The sequence below is a fragment of the Triticum aestivum genome, chromosome 7B (genome assembly GCF_018294505.1).
Source record: "Triticum aestivum cultivar Chinese Spring chromosome 7B, IWGSC CS RefSeq v2.1, whole genome shotgun sequence".
Lineage (NCBI taxonomy): Eukaryota > Viridiplantae > Streptophyta > Magnoliopsida > Poales > Poaceae > Triticum > Triticum aestivum.
Genome location: NC_057813.1, coordinates 660,931,308 through 660,943,426, shown reverse-complemented (window position 1 = coordinate 660,943,426; position 12,119 = coordinate 660,931,308).

Sequence of the window (12,119 nt, the reverse complement as noted above, 5' to 3'; positions counted from 1 at the left end):
TTTTTTATCCTTACATTTTCTTTTTTTCATTTATCTGTTTCCTACTTCTATCAATTTCATTTATTTTTCTAATTTTTTTTTCATTTTTCTTTTCTTTCTTAGTAGTAGCGCTGTACGCAGGAAACGCGCTGCAACAATGACCATAGTGGTAGCGCACTTTACTCGGAATCGCTACTACTACTCCTAGCCTATCGCGAACACGGTGGAAATTATAGTGGTAGCGCTTGTTTCTGAACATGCGCTACTGCTATAGCTTAAGCTATAGCGCGCTTTGCACGAACCCGCTACTACAAATTAGCAGTAGCGCCCTATTTTAACCGGTGCTACTACTATACGTCTATGTATAGGCTTTTCCCTAGTAGTGCGAAGTCAACACTCGGAGTGGCTGACTGGTGGGGCCCGCGAGGAGGTGGGGCCCACCTGGCCTGGCTTCATCTCCATCCTCCCACTCGCCTGCGCGGGCAGATGACAAGGCCGGTGCCGGCGACAGCTCTCGCAGAGCCGGCCACCATCGGTGATGCCCGACCCACATGTGTGCTCAGGAGACGGAGGCGGACCCACCTATGGGTGGCGCGGTCGCGAGAGAAGTCGGAAGCGATCGGAGCTTCTCTTGCGGCAGACGGCGACTTTGGCCTGATTTGGGCGCGTGGCTACGGTCAAGGAGAGGAGGGGAGATGGAAGGGGGTGGCTCCGTGTCTTTGATGGTTCTCCAGGAGGTGAAAGGATGAGGAGAGGAGCTCGGGGTAGTACCAATTTAGGCGAGCCAAAGCGGCGGCCATGGTGGCTGTGGTGGTCGAGGAGAGTTTCTAGAGCTCGAAGAAGAGGCTAGGGAGGGCTCTAGGAGGGAGGTGAGGGCGATGAAGTGCTCAGAGAGGCTCGGGGCACGGCTTAAATAGGTGAAGGGGAGGAGGCAGGGCTAGATGCCATCGTGGACGCACGGATCGGCGTTGGCGATGTGCAAGAGCGTCACGAGGCAAGGGAAGAGACGGGTGAGACAGAGGATAGGTTCAAGAAGTAGCAGGAGCCAAGGGTGTTGGGGATATAACTATTGGTATGACCTGCCCAGGAGGGGCCGGGTTATACCCAGAAGTATTCTTGAAGCCCAAGACCAAGGCTGAAGATGGTAGTTCAGTTAAGGGCCCAAAGCCCAGAGGCGACTTAAGGCCCATAGTGATAAACCGCCATATGTACGTGACTTGTATTGTAAGGCAAGAATAGTTAAGAGACCGAGCCGGACACTATTTATGAGCCGGCCGGGACTCTGTGAGCCACTGGGCGTCAACCTCTGTATATAAAGGGACGACCCGGCGGCGGTTTAGGGCAAGTAACATCAGGTCGAGAACTAGGTCGAGCGATTCCGCTCCCTAGTTATCGAGTCATAAGAAATCCCACTAAAATTTGGAACCTAGGCTTTTACCTTCACCGTAAGGGGCCGAACCAGTATAAACCTAGGGTCCTTTGTCCCGATTAACCCCTTTAAGCTTCCTAGTTGCGATGGCTCCACGACTAAGTTCTTTCACTAGGACATCTAACGTGATAATTCCACGACAGTTGGCGCCCACCATGGGGCCAGCGCAAGGCGGATTTGAGTTCTTGAAGGGCAGCTTCAAAGGGCTCAAGGGATACGTTGTGGGCCGGATGACCAAGAGTCGTCACGGCAAGCTCTACATCGATGACGCAGTCTGGGGCCCCGACGCTGGCTCAATTGAGTACGGGTACTGGGTCCCCTTCGGTGGAATCCACGTCTTCATCGGCAAGATCGGCGAGACGGGCCCTGAGCCGGACATCTGCACCGACCTCATCGAGACGGCTCAGCATGCGAGACCGGCCCGGGCTCTGCCTGCTATGAAGCATGCCTTCATGGGAGGACTCTCTAAAGGATCTGCATCTGGCGGTGAGACGACCATCTATTCTGATGATGAGTCATCCACAGGCGAGACTGATTCATTATATCAAATACAAGACGGCGGGCTTGGGGTCTATTCCGATGGCAGCAGTATTCTGGATCTCCTTAAGCCGCCGGGCAGGGTCGGAATATTCATGGCCGGCATGCAACCTATTCAAGACTCCACAACTACGGCAGCAATAACCTCTGGGTCAGCAGCAACCGGGGTAGGAAGCCCTGTGCGCTCGCCGGCTCAAGTGTTGATGGATCTCACGGATAAGATGACCACTCTGTTAACCTCCTCGGTCAACCCGGAGGATCAAGCTCAACATGATGCAGAAGTGGCGCAGTTGAAACTAGATATAGTGCAGGCTAAGGAAGATCTGGCAGCGGAAGATGTCAGGATGACCGCAGAGCGGGCGGCTCTGGATGCTCAGACTCAGCGAATTCAGGCGCAAAGTTTCCGGCTCACAATGGATCAGAACACGTCCAATGAGGTCATGAGGAGAAGATACCAGAAGACTCAGTCTTGGCTCCCTCCAGTTTATGATCCTCAAAACCTCTTCCATACACCTGGTGCAGGGCCTAGTAATCCACTGGAGACAGACCAGGTTGCGGCACCCGGGTTGTGACACCGGTTCAACCACAGGTGATGGGGCCTCCCCTTATGAATACTGCTCCACCTCAGTATGTACCGACACCACCGGGTCATTATTCTAACCCGTTGGAGAACATGATCGCGGCGGCGGCACGACTCGCGGCTCTCTCGATGGAGGGCGACTCTCCGACAGTGGTTGAAACCCGTCGTGTCAAAGAACTTCTTCAGACGGCCTTAGCACAGCAGGAGGCATACTCATATAGCCGGGACAGGATTCATTCAACCCCTCGTCCAAGCCGGAGCCCGAGTTACAGCAGGCACATGGATTCGACGACCGTGTCAAGCAACGCCCGACGTCGTAACCAGCCAGGCGGGCATGAACCGGCGCGCAATGGAGCCTTTAACTTGGTGGATCAGGACAGAATACGTCAAGAGGCTGAGCGGGCGGGTCAGCTGACGGCTTACCAGCCTTTTCCGGTTTATCCGACGACTTCTATTGAAGCAGGCGTGGCCACCAGGACCGGAGGTGTCCCCTGTCTGGTGCCGGCTCTGCGTAACGAGCGTCTGCCCAAGGATTTCAAAGGACCTAGGAAGGTGCCTAATTACACGGCCGACTTACAGCCTGGGGCATGGATTGAAAGCTACGAGATGGCTATGGAGTTACTGGAGGTTATTGACGCAGCGATGGCCAAGTACTTTACCATGATGTTGGATGGGACTGTCCGCAGTTGGTTGAAGGGGCTACCGCCTAATTCCATCGGGTCATGGGCAGAGTTAAAAGCCCGGTTCATTCAGAACTTCAAAGATACATGCAAGCAGCCCATGTCAATTGTAGATTTGACTAATTGCAAGCAGGAGGAGGGCGAGTCTACAACCCATTGGGTGCGCCGGGTCAAGGCCATAATACATTCGTCTGATAAGATGGATGCTGGCTCTGCAGTCTTAATGTTGGAGAAAAATTGCCATTTTCAGCCTTTGAAGATGAAGCTTGGGCGGCTCAAGCATGATTTCAATGATATGGATACGCTGCTGGCGGCTCTGGTCAAGCACACCGACTCTGACAGTACCAAGGTTCCTGAGTCTGATGATGAAAAGACAGGGAAGGGAAAGAAGAATGGCAACGGCAAGGGCCCTCAGCATAACCCGGCAAATCAAGGAGGTAATAAACGTAAGGCTGATGGTAGCTTGGAATTTGTGGCTAACACCAATGCGCAGGGTAACAATCAACGACGTAAGGGGAGACCACCTCCCTGGTCCGGCGGGTCAAGCCCAACACTTGAGAAATTACTTAATGAGCCCTGTCCAAGGCATGGCACTCAGCAGAAGCTGAACACTCATTTATGGAAGGACTGTACGATCATGAAGGCTTTGAAGAATTCCAACATGTTTGATGGTAATCACGGGCAGGGCGGCGGCTCAGGCGACAGCGGTTTTCATGGCCCGGGTGGCGGTTCAAGCTCCAAGTTTCACAACTCTTAGGGTAATCAAGGTGGTCATAACTAGCAATCTGGCCAGGGTGGTCAGTAGCAACAATAGGAGGTTTGATACCAGAGCCATCCAAAGCAGCCGAATAGTGGGCAATATCATGTGTTTACCACCAGTTTGTGTAAACGAGACCAGAAGCTTCATAAGAAGCCTGTGAACGCTGTTGAGCCGGCAATTCCTCGTTATTTGAGATGGTCTGAGCAGCCTATTCTATGGAGTAGGGAGGATCACCCTCCCCGGGTTGATAATCCGGGTCACTTGGCCTTGGTGGTAGCGCCTCAGGTTGGTGGATACAAGTTCACTAAAGTGCTCATGGACGGAGGCAGCAACATTAATATCCTTTATTACGAGACCTTCTGCCGCATGGGTTTGACAGACAAAAATCTCAAGACTTCCAACACTGTTTTACATGGAGTGGTCCCTGGTAATTCGGCATACCTAGTTGGTAAGATTGAGCTGGAAGTGGCCTTTGGAGATGAGCATGATTCTAGGGCGGAGAAGCTAACCTTTGAGGTGGTTAAAATCAGAAGCCCATATCACGCCCTCTTTAGGCGGTCGGCTTACGCCAATTTCATGGCGAGGCCATGTTATGTTTATTTGCAGCGCAAGATGCCGGGTCATAAAGGCACCATCATAGTGCATGGGAGTAGGAAGATAGCCTTGGAATGTGAGGAAGGCGATGCCGCTTATGCTGAATCTGTTTGGACGACAGAAGAATTGAAGTTCTATAAGGACAATGTTGACCTAGCAGATATGAAATCTTTGAAAAAGCCAACCACAGAGCATGAGCCGGTAATGAAGTTTAAGTCGGCCGATGATACTAAACTTGTTGACTTTGTTCCAGGCAATTCTTCTAAGCAGTTCAGTATCTGTGCCAATCTGGATCCCAAATTGGAAAGCGCGCTTATCGAGTTCATCCGTGTGAACTGGGACATCTTTGCGTGGAAGCCTTCTGACATGCCGGGTGTACCGAGAGAACTCGCTGAGCACACTTTTAATGTTGATCCGAAGTTTAAGCTGGTCAAGCAGTTTCTTCGACGATTCAATGAGGAAAGGCTTAAGGCCATTTGTGAGGAGGTATCCCGGCTCTTGGCGACCGGGTTCATCATCGAAGTTTTTCATCCAGACTGGTTGGCTAACCCAGTGCTTGTGCTTAAGAAAAATGGCACTTGGCGTATGTGTGTGGATTATACGGATTTAAACAAAGCTTGTCCGGCTGATCCTTTTGCTCTCCCTCATATTGATCAAATTATTGATGCTACAACAGGTTGTGCGCATTTGAGAGTTTTGGATGCTTATTCTGGTAACCATCAGATCAAGATGGCAGTTAAGGACCAGAAGAATACATCGTTCATTACTCCGTTTGGAGCCTTCTGCTATGTGTCTATACCTTTTGGGCTCAAGAGTGCCCAGGCGACTTACCAGCAGTGTGTGCAGAATTGTCTTCATAATCAAATTGGTCGCAATGTTCATGCTTATGTGGACGACATTGTGGTAAAATCTAGAGAGAAGGAAACCTTGATAGACAATCTGAAAGATACCTTTGACAATCTTCGGGTTTACAAGATGATGCTTAACTCGACGAAGTGTGTTTTTGGCGCGCCTGCATGCAAGCTTTTGGGTTTTCTGGTTTCTAATAGGGGCATCGAGGCTAACCCGGAGAAGATCAAGGTAATCATCTCTCTGGCTAAGACGGCGTGCATCAATGATGTTCAACGTTTGGCGGGTCGTATCGCCGCTTTAAGCCGGTTCATAAGCCGGTTAGGTGAGAATGCCATACCACTGTATCAAATGATGAAGAAGACAGATGACTTTGTTTGGAGTGACGCTACCAATGCCGCCTTTGAAGATTTGAAGAGACAGCTAGCTGAGCCGCCGAATATGGCTGCTCCCATTCATAAGGAGTCATTATTATTATATGTGACTGCTAACACACAGGCTGACAGTGTGGCCATTGTGGTGGAGCGCAAGGACGCTAGCAAAGAGCATCCGATTCAATGGCCGGTTTATTATATCAGTGAGGTGCTGATTGAGTCCAAGCATAGGTATCCACATTGGCAGAAACTTGTTTATGGGGGCAAGCCGGAAGCTTAAGCAATATTTCCAGGGTCACCCCATCAGTGTGGTCAGTTCTGCTCCTTTAGGAGATATCATCCAAAATAGAGAGGCCACAGGACGAGTCGCCAAGTGGGCCATTGATCTTGGGCCTCATGGTTTAAAGTATGTACCACACACAGCTATCAAGTCTCAAGCACTTGTGGATTTCATCAACGATTGGATAGAACTACAGATGCCTGAAGAGAAGCCAGGCAACACGTATTGGACTATTCACTTTGATGGGTCCAAGCAATTGGAGGGCTTAGGGGCTGGAGTTGTTTTAGCTTCCCCTCTAGGTGACAAATTTTGTTATGTGCTACGGTTGATGTTTCCCTATACTAACAATGCAACTGAGTACGAGGCCTTACTCCATGGTCTTCAAATGGCTAAGGAGATGAGCTTAAGCCGGGTAAGGTGTTTTGGTGACTCGGATTTGGTGGCTCGACAAGTATCAGGCAAGTGCGATTCCAAGGATCCTCTCATGGCGGCTTATCGTCGTGAAGTTGATGCCATTGCTGGACATTTCAAGGGTTACCAGGTGGAGCACATCGACCGCAGAAAGAACGAGGTGGCTGATTCCTTGAGCTGGCTGGGCTCTCAGCGTAAGCCGGTGCCGCCTAATACTTTCTTGGATATTCTGCATAACCCTTCTGTCAAGTTACCTACAGAGGAAGACTTGGTTGTTCCTGACCCAGAAGCACAATTGGTGGCGGCTCTTCACGCCATCCCAGATTGGACAGTGCCATATCTGGCTTACATGACCCGGGGCGAGTTGCCTGAGGATGAAACCTTGGCCAGGCAGATAAACCGACAGTCTAAGTCAATGACAATTAACAATGGTGAGTGATACGTCTCCAATGTATCTATAATTTATGAAGCATTCATGTTATTTTATTATCTGTTTTGAATGTTTATGGGCTTTATTATACACTTCTATATTATTTTTGGGACTAACCTATTAACCAGAAGCCCAACCCATATTGCTGTTTTCTTGCCTATTTCAGTGTTTCGAAGAAAAGGAATATCAAACAGAGTCCAAACGGAATGGAACTTTTGGTAGCGTGATTTTTGGAACGAACGTGATCCAGGAGACTTGGAGTTGAAGTCAAGGAAGCTTCGAGGTGGCCACGAGGGTGGGGGAGCGCCCCCCTTCTGGGCGCGCCCCCTATCTCGTGGGCCCCTCGTGGCTCCCCCGACCGACTTCTTTCGCCTATATATTCCCATATACCCTAAAAACATCGAAGCGAACAATAAATCGGGAGTTCTGCCGCCGCAAGCCTCTGTAGCCACCAAAAACCTCTCGGGAGCCCATTCCGGCACCCTGCCAGAGGGGGGGTGGATCCCTCACCGGTGGCCATCTTCATCATCCCGGCGCTCTCTATGATGAGGAGGGAGTAGTTCACCCTCGGGGCTGAGGGTATGTACCAGTAGCTATGTGTTTGATCATTGGATCTTATGATGTTTCTCCCCCTCTACTCTCTTTTTATGGATTGAGTTTTCCCTTTGAAGTTATCTTATCGGATTGAGTCTTTAAGGATTTGAGAACACTTGATGTTTGTCTTGCCGTGCTTATCTGTGGTGACAATGGGATATCACGTGATCCAGTTGATGTATGTTTTGGTGATCAACTTGCGGGTTCCGCCCATGAACTTATGCATAGGGGTTGGCGCACATTTTCATCTTGACTCTCCGGTAGAAACTTTGGGGCACTCTTTGAAGTACTTTGTGTTGGTTGAATAGATGAATCTGAGATTGTGTGATGCATATGTATAATCATGCCCACGGATACTTGAGGCGACAATGGAGTATCTAGGTGACATTAGGGTTTTGGTTGATTTGTGTCTTAAGGTGTTATTCTAGTATGAACTTTATGATAAATTGAACGGAAAGAATAGCTTCATGTTATTTTACTACAGACTCTTGAATAGATAGAACAGAAAGGATAACTTTGACGTGGTTTCGTACCCTACCATAATCTCTTCATTTGTTCTCCGCTATTAGTGGCTTTGGAGTGACTCTTTGTTGCATGTTGAGGGATAGTTATATGCTCCAATTATGTTATTATTGTTGAGAGAACTTGCACTAGTGAAAGTATAAACCCTATGCCTTGTTTCCTACCATTGCAATACCGTTTATGCTCACTTTTATCATAAGTTACCTTGCTGTTTTTATATTTTCAGATTATAAAAACCTATATCTACTATCCATATTGCACTTGTATCACCATCTCTTCGCCGAACTAGTGAACCTATACAATTTACCATTGTATTGGGTGTGTTGGGGAAACCAGAGACTCTTTGTTATTTGGTTGCAGGGTTGCTTCAGAGAGACCATCTTCATCCTACGCCTCCCACGGATTGATAAACCTTAGGTCATCCACTTGAGGGAAATTTTCTACTGTCCTACAAACCTCTGCACTTGGAGGCCCAACAACGTCTACAAGAAGAAGGTTGTGTAGTAGACATCAGTGAGTTGCATCATCGCAGTGTCTCCGGGGCGTTTCACCACTGTGTCTCCCCTGAAGAAGGCCAAGAAATTCTACGTGAGATTCATGAAGGGGATTGTGGCCATCATGCTGGGTCAAAATCCCTTGTGGCCAAGGCTTTCCGTCATGGATTTTATTGGCTGACGGCTCATGCTGATGCAGAGGACCTGATCAGTAAATGTGATGGCCGTTAGAAGTTCTCACGACGTGCTCACGTGCCGGCTCAAGAGTTGAGGATGTTTCCAATTACTTGGCCATTTGCAGTCTGGGGGCTTGACATGGTTGGGCCTTTCAAAAGGTCCAAAGATAAAAAGACCCACCTTTTGGTGGCGGTTGACAAATTCACAAAGTGGGTTGAGGCAGAGCCAGTTAGTAAGTGTGATGCAGCCACGATAGTTCAGTTCATGAAGAAGGTGATATTTCACTTTGGTTTTCCACACAGCATTATAACTGACAATGGTACTAATCTGTCTAAAGGCGCCATGGAAGAATTTTGCCAACGTGAGCATATTCGGCTTGATGTTTCGTCAGTGGCTCACCCCCAGTCCAATGGTCAAGCTGAAAAAGCCAATCAGGAAATCTTGAAAGGCATCAAACCCCAGCTTTTAGTCCCCTTGCAACGGACGCCGAGTTGTTGGGTTGAGGAGTTACCCTCTGTGATATGGAGCATCAATACTACTCCTCATAGATCTATGGGTTATACGCCTTTCTTCATGATTTATGGAGCTGAGGCAGTTCTCCCTAGTGACATCCGTCACGACTCGCCCCGTGTGGCGGCTTTTGTTGAGGTGGACAATGAACAGGCGCGTTAGGATGCCCTTGACCTGTTAGATGAAAAGCGTGACTTGGCAGCAGCTCGCTCGGTGATTTACCAACTGGACCTGCGCCGCTATCACAGCCGCCGGGTTAAGTCCAGAACCTTTCAGGAAGGTGATTTGGTGCTCCGGCTCATCCAGGATCAAACTGATGCACACAAGTTATCCCCACCTTGGGAAGGGACCTTTGTGGTCAGCAAGAACTTGAACAATGGGTTATACTACCATATCGATGTTCGAGAGCACAAAGACTCACATAAGTCGGAGGAGGAGACCCATCGGCCGTGGAATATCGCTCATCTTCGGCCTTACTACACTTGAGCCACCGGCTCTCATGATGTACATATTTTGATGTTGTATATATTATGATAAATAATAAAACAGGACCTCTGTCCTTTTTTCATCCACAAAGGTAAATATGTGATTGTTATTATCATTGTTATCTCACATGATCACTTGGGGGCTGATCGTATTTGAATCTCGCTTATCCCGTTTGACCCGGTTTATGATCGTATTCGAATCTAGCCGTTAAACCTTATGATCACTAGGGGGCTTCCTGTTCGAACATAGGTCGTATTTGAACCAAAGAGAACATAGTTGTCGGTACCCTTCTGATTAGCGCACTGCCGAGCTCACTAGGGGGCTTCTTGATCCTATCCGAATCATAGCTCAACCCCTTTTGGGAACCGACGTTGATCGTATTCGAATTAGAGTCGTTAAAAAACTCTCAAGGTCATTAGGGGGCTTCTTGTTCAAACATAGGTCGTATTTGAACCAAAGAGAACATAGTTGTCGGTACCCTCTTGATCGGCGCAACACCAAAGCCACTGGCGGCTACATGGTCGTATTCGAATCCTAGCTTAACCCCTTTGGAACGGTTTACTAATCGTATTCGAATCAGAAGACTTAACTTTTCTATACTCTATTTGGTTTAACTTTTCTTTGAAAGCAACCTTTATTTGAATTGAGACTTTTTTGAGGTGTAAAAAGTACAAGTGTGGTTAATTTTAACCAGGCTTGATATTGGCTGGTAAGTCGCCGATATATGAGAATCATTATACCTTTGGAAATACTGGTTTCCGAAGATTGGGTTATCACCCTTACTGACTGGGTCATATAAGTCGGCAGGGAAAATTCAAAAAGGTCACAGGTATAAGATTATAGTTGTGTTTCAACATTATATGTTACGACAAGATTATATGTGATTTTTTTCTATCTTAAAAATATCAAGTTATTATGACCCGCCTTAGGTTAAGCCGCCAAGGGATCTTGTGATCTATTTCTATGTGCAAGGCAGTTACAAGACTTGGTCAAAGCATAAGGAAACAGATGAAAAGTATAACACGGGTGAATATAACATGGTGGCTTAATAGTACTAAGCACCAAAAACGTACACGATGGCACGGCCAAATCAAAGTTATTTCTATTCTATTACAGGACTCCCCGAGTCCAAATGCTTCATATTGTTTTTCAGCACACCAAAGGAATGAGCTGCCACGGCAGATTAACTCTCATGTTGGCCTAAAGCATTCGGGTTATCCCTCTCCGCTTCTTCGTCCTGTTCCCTTTCCTGGAAGGTTGATGATGACCAGTCAATGTTGTTCAAAGCTTCAAATTCAGCTTCATCATCAACTAGTCTGGCAGGGTCAACTTTAGGGGCGAAGGTATGCTTACAGAGTGGGGGGATCAGACTTGTCACTTTATAGTGGGGCGTTGGAATTCTCTGGTTCTCTGCGTCATAACCCGCCTGGTACATGGTGAGATCCACTTCGTCAGCTATCAGGGTGGCCACGGGGCGTACCTCCTTCACACAAGTGGCAAAGTCTTCCTGTTCAAATGAAGTACCATCCTCCATCGGGCTTGGATATCCAATAGCGATGTCGGCCGGGTCTAACTCTGGTAGCCAAGCCTTGGCCCGGCTTAAAGCATTCACCGCTCCGGCTCTTGCAGCTGGCCGCCTTAGTTCATGGAACCGTTGGGGTAGCACGGAAAGCTTCTTTAGTACGTCCGCCAAGGAGGGTAGGCACTTCATTTGACAAAGCCACAGTGGCTAAGGCACGCTGAGATCCGGTGTACTGTTGTTCCACCAGCGTATAAACCGCTTTCAGCTTGATCAACATATCTTGGTTCAGATTTGAACTTCTGGGGCATGCATAACATTGTCAGGTGAGTCAGTTCCAATTTGTATGATCAATTGAAAGGTTCAAGAATTTAACACTTGCAGGGGGACTTACCAAAGATCGCTGAGACCATCTGAGAGACATGGCGTTTTAACCCGGATAATTCACCGGTTGCTTCTTCAAGAGCTGCCTCCACCTTCTCAGCTCGATTAATCAACGCAATTTTTTCATCAGCCCAGGCCTTTTTCTCCATTTCAAATTCTTTCTTCAACTTTTCTTGTTCAGAAACGCTGAATTTAAACTTGGAGTCAGCTCTTTGGTTTTTCGTCTCTTGTGCCTCAAGGCGGTTCTTCAGATCAGACACTTCCGATTCAAGTTGACTCGTGGCGGCCTATACAAATACCGGGTCAAGAATCAGGACAAACATTATGCAATATTAAGTCCCAAGCCTTTTGCAAGCAACAACACTTGACACTTGAGGGCTAATGTCTACCGAAGAATCTTACTTAACGTGGCGGTTCGTGACAGTAAGTCCCAAGCACTTTGCAAGGAAGAGTACTTGGCACTTGGGGGCTAATGCATATTGCTGTTTATAAGTTTCAAATGTTATGTTAAATACGACCATATGAAGGAC